This window comes from Saccoglossus kowalevskii, chromosome 14 (genome assembly GCF_978046115.1).
Source record: "Saccoglossus kowalevskii chromosome 14, keSacKowa6.1, whole genome shotgun sequence".
NCBI classification, from domain to species: domain Eukaryota; kingdom Metazoa; phylum Hemichordata; class Enteropneusta; family Harrimaniidae; genus Saccoglossus; species Saccoglossus kowalevskii.
Window position 1 is genome coordinate 28,343,414 of NC_140654.1, and position 5,051 is coordinate 28,348,464.

The 5,051-nt window shown below is 38.5% G+C and overlaps 1 pseudogene across 1 annotated transcript; it reads right to left on the reverse strand.

Moving 5' to 3' along the window:
• Window positions 1-2,401: 2,401 nt before the first annotated feature.
• LOC146734660 (uncharacterized) lies at window positions 2,402-4,710 on the reverse strand (annotated as a pseudogene). The gene is made up of 3 exons (XR_014931463.1): window positions 4,463-4,710; window positions 3,779-4,012; window positions 2,402-3,576 (listed from the first exon to the last, which is right to left on the reverse strand). The product of XR_014931463.1 is annotated as an uncharacterized LOC146734660 (transcript).
• Between the last annotated feature and the right edge of the window lie 341 nt (window positions 4,711-5,051).

A 5,051-nucleotide genomic window follows, 5' to 3' on the forward strand; every position in this document is an offset into this window, starting at 1 on the left:
GATCAGATCGGAGATCTCGTTGAATTGTATTGGAGTTTAAGTATCTAGTTATTGGAGTAGTGGAGTTTTACCGCGTTATTGTACTTGATGTTTACAGAGTATAATAATATCAGTACCAGTTGAAACCTCATCTGTTGGCTCGGTGTTTGTATTATATCATCGCCGCCAGGGAAGTCTTTTGTTACTGTTGCCATTTTGGTATTTGAACCATCACACCTGTACTATACCAATTACGGCATTATTACGTTGCGTGTGACAGACGTCAATCGAGTCAAAACCTGGTTGCACTCGCTTCGCCTTCAGTTGCATGAACAACAAACACTCGGAAGCATGGAGGTCTAGGTCCGGCATGCTATATGTGTTTGCCTCTGTCACGACTTCTACTAGACAAGTTTAAGTTGGCATTGAAACGAATAAATAGCTTTCTATAATGTTTGCGACAAATTCTAATAATTATTGACACATCGTAGAACAAGTCATTGTCAATGACACGTCCCCGTTCCGTTCATATTTGAGTGACTTATACATTCAAAGCAGATCATGACCGAAATGCACCTGCATATGTACAACACATTGTACTAAATCTGAACAAAATCCATCCATGCATGACTGAGATCCGGTTCCGGAATTGTGAAAATACGTGATTTTGATGCATTTTCGGCCTTAAAATGGCCATCATTCAGCTATTGTTAAGCGGATCATGAAACAAATGCACATATCTATTTGTGACATGATGTACCATGTGTGTGTGAAGTTTGAACTTGATCAATCCAGACATGTCTTGGATACGGATCCAGAACTGAATTCTTTAACAAAAAGGCCGCCAGTCGGCCATTTCGAACTTGATCCGAAAAAAAAAGACGTGCATCAAGGTTCTATTATGTTTAATGTATGTACCAAATTTGAACAAAATCTGTCCATGCATAACTGAGATCCGGGTCCGGAATGATGAAAATGTGCAATTTTGATGCATTTTCGGCCTTAAAATGGCCGCTATTCGGCTATCGTTAATCGGATCATGAAAAAAAATGCATGTGCATATGTCCCATATAATGTGTGATGTATGAATGAAGTGCCTGAGAAATGCCTACTATCAACTTTTGTTTTTAAGCCCTGACTTGCCCATATTGATTATTTATGCCACTTTCACTTTTATAACTCGCGCGCGTATCGGGAAAACACGGCCCCGCATTCAGTAATTATGACACGCCCCTTTTTCGTTTTGGTCGACTTTTTTCGGCTGTACGAACATTGCCGAGGAATTGTTTACACAGGATGTGTACTGACTTCTGAGATTGTAAACAGTATTACGCAATTGGGTGTCAGTAAGCCGATAATCACTATGGTGAGACGGTGCGCTTTTGGAGGCTGTAACAACACGACCAAAGATGCAACCTTGTTTTCATTTCCAAATGCGCCGATGAGACGTCAATGGACGCGTGCCGTACGATCAACGCGGAAAAAATGGGACGAACCAAAACCTTATAATGTTGTCTGTAGCGATCATTTTTCGAAAGATAGCTTCGTGGACCCACTGTCCGACTACATTAGAGAACAGATGGGTTTTGGTAACAAAAAAAAGTTGAAGCCAGACGCTGTTTCGACCATTTATAAGCAGCAAGAAAGTTCCGCAAAACCACGGTCTTCATATGCAAAAAGAGAGAGATGCCGGGTAAGTTTTCTTGTCGATTTGTCGTTTCTTCTGTTTTTTCTATATGGGTGAAAATATACGTTTCGGCGATAGTAGATGTATATGCATGGTTATTTTATTTTTGTTGAGTTTCTTATTAGTGGAGTCGGGAGTTCCGGTCGGGAACTGAAACACGCGACTTGTTTTGCAACTGCTAGTCGAAAAATGCAAAACAAAAACAAGCGGTTGGGTGAATCAGAGTGTTTTATTGGTCAACTAATTTGATGTCTGTCAATTGAGGACAGTATAAAAAAATCGTTTTCATGATTCGGGACTGGCTCTGCGTCAATAATACCGGGGTACGTAAGCTTATGAGTACGTAATTTTGGTCCCGGTTCCCATTTTTGAATGCTGTAATCGTCAAAAGTAAAATCAGTGCAACTTTTCTGGTTCGTTTTCTCTGCGCTATGGTGTACTATGTGTAAAGTAACGTAGTGGGGTAGTGTAAATTGACCGGCTTTAGCTGTGAACAGCGGATGTCGTTCATCTGAGCTATGGTTGAATGACTATCGGAATCAACAGTTCTGATCACATCCGGTCGTGAGTATGTGTTTTTTGGGTAATTATAATTGTGTGAAGTGGCTATAGTTTTTGTCTGAAAACCAGGGAAATACACGACCGGGTCTGTGGCCGTCCCAGCGTGAGCCGATAATTCTCTATGATGAGATCACCGAAATAAACTGAAAGTGAAAATAACCCACCAAAAATCTGTAATTTTTATAATAATTTTATTGAAACAGAATATGCCAAAAAACCGTACAACATTTTTTGAAAGAAGTGTTTTTAGTCACTGTGTTGAGAACTATACTGACCCAATACGGTATAACCATGCTTGTCCGCGTGGTGTCGTAGCGAGTTATCGGTGCTATTTTTTCGAACTGATTGTAAACAAATAATTTTGAATATGTCTGTACTGAATTTTATTCGTCCGATTTTTCCGACAACAAATGTATTCACTGAGAAAACGCGAGGCTTGTGTATCGCGTCGAATGGGGTCCGCGTCGAATGACCTAGTTTATTTATTTTGGTAAAAATCCCGCATTCAACATTGTTTCCTGGTTTTCTCAGGTGATCAATGCTATGTTAGATAATCCGAGTCAATCTGTGGATATACCGCCAAATTTGTTGGGAGGCATCGATGCATTGTCAGGCAAATTAATCAAAATAGCACCTATGGTAAGTGTAATAAATAAAACATTTATAAATAAACACAAAAGTGTGTACAATGCTGTAAATACAAAATCAGAAGGCCTCCTTACACATAGATTTTAGAAAACAAATTAACCAGTATTTTTTTTTCTTGGCCTAAGAAGTTGACCATTAGAATCCACACAAAGAACATTTTTGAAAAAAATTAACAGTAAAAAAATATATATGAAAAAAATTCCCACATACTCAAACTATTTTTTACAGCGACATCATCAGAAAAATACAATAACTAACAGTAGTAAACTCTTTTTCTATCTCTACAGGTTATGTGGATGAGTTGTTATTGGAAATGGACCAGTGTGTGAGTAGCCAGATTATTTTACCACGTCTTGGTGCAGTGCCTGAACCACTAAACAGCCAGTTTACCAAACCTAAAAAAGATGATGCTGTTCAGCAACACATCACAAGATTTTCTAAATAAAATTATAATGGGCATTGTTGTCTAGTGTAAATAGAATTTAAAACATTGTGTAATAAATATTTTGTAAATAATTTTGTGTAGCATCATACACCTTTATGCATGTAGTTGTGGCAACTTAAACCCTCTGTAAATTTCAGATTGAAAAGTCTGTCTTATTTTTTGAACTGCACAGGCTGGTAATGTCACTCTTACATCTTTTCCTAAGTAACCCCAACACCATCTCACTAGTTGTCGATATGTAATATATCTGTATTTTCTGTAATAAAGAAAACATAATTATAGTGAGATAAATTTAATGACAGGAAATTTGTGTTTCATGGTCAAGGAAAGGAAAATAGAACAACATTTTTGATCATAAAGTGCTATTAACAGCTACTAATATTGGCAGGCCACTGGGTCACATTGTGTGTTAATAAATAAATATATATACTTTTGTCAAGTCAAAAGTTTTTACTTACTCATGAATCCTATTTTCGTCTTCAGTTTGTGTCCCACCATATTGTTGCATAAACTGATAATAAGCAGTTTGTAACACCTACACATCAAGACACACAGATACAAACCCCGGATGCTCTACAATACAACTGACTTCATGCTGACACTCCTCCATCTTGAGCGTAACCGGTGATAAGCCACGGCAACAAACGCACTCTATTGCAGTAGGCGTAACAACACAGTTACTACAAGTGCACCTATTTGGATGAAACAAATAAATTGACTGTACTATTACAACCGCCAGACGTTCGTTCTTTTTGGAGGATAATTTCGGGAAACAAAATTTTGAACACAAAATTTTGAACATAAAATTTTGTATGTAAAATTAAATATAAATATATATATGCCAAACATGCAAAAACAGTCGACAGCTATGTGGACTACTCTCCAATCGCACTAGAACTACGTATTGTGGCCTTTATTTACATGTTTGATTATCAACTCAAGTGTCTCCCGTTATTACAACAAGTACATAAACTATTATGTAAACAAAATGGCTGCTGTCCGTACAGGCCACGCTTTCCAGACAACGCTCACATTAACCCCGGACATTAGCATGCGGAATAACCACGTTCGGGACAATCATTCTTTCCCAAACACGAATGAAATTTTATTACTGACCCACGAAACCGGAAAATGGTGCTTACCAATGCGTATTTTCTATTCTGTGCTGAACGTCATCGCTTTCATTGTCGCTGGAGCCAGCCTCCCTGGCAGTAGAGCCGTCGTCAGAATATCCGCCTTTTGCGTAAGGTTCAAACCTATATGGCCCAACTTTACCCATCATTCCCGTACACCATTGATCATTCTCATAATCTAAGAAATTTGAAGTGTATGTGTCATCAGACAAGGACGAAATCGACGATGAAACACTGCTTGGACGAACGACTTCCATTGCGTGTTGCCAGTACGTTAGCACATGGTGACGTCACCATGGTATTTTCGTTAAGCAAATGTAATGAATATTTAATTAGCTCAGCGACCGTGCAATAGGCTGTGTGGCAAGGGGTAACTAAAAAGCACTTTTGGGCGTTAAATTTATTTTCTGTGATCATACAACTACTAAGATTCATACTAGTATATATTTCAAGTGTAATATAAGCCATAAAATAGTAGGCATTTCACAGGCACTTTTTAATCGGTCCATGCATGTTCGAGATACAGGTGATCACGCACGCACGCACGCACGCACGCACACAGGGCAAAACATAAGTCCCCGCTTTCGGACTACGTCCG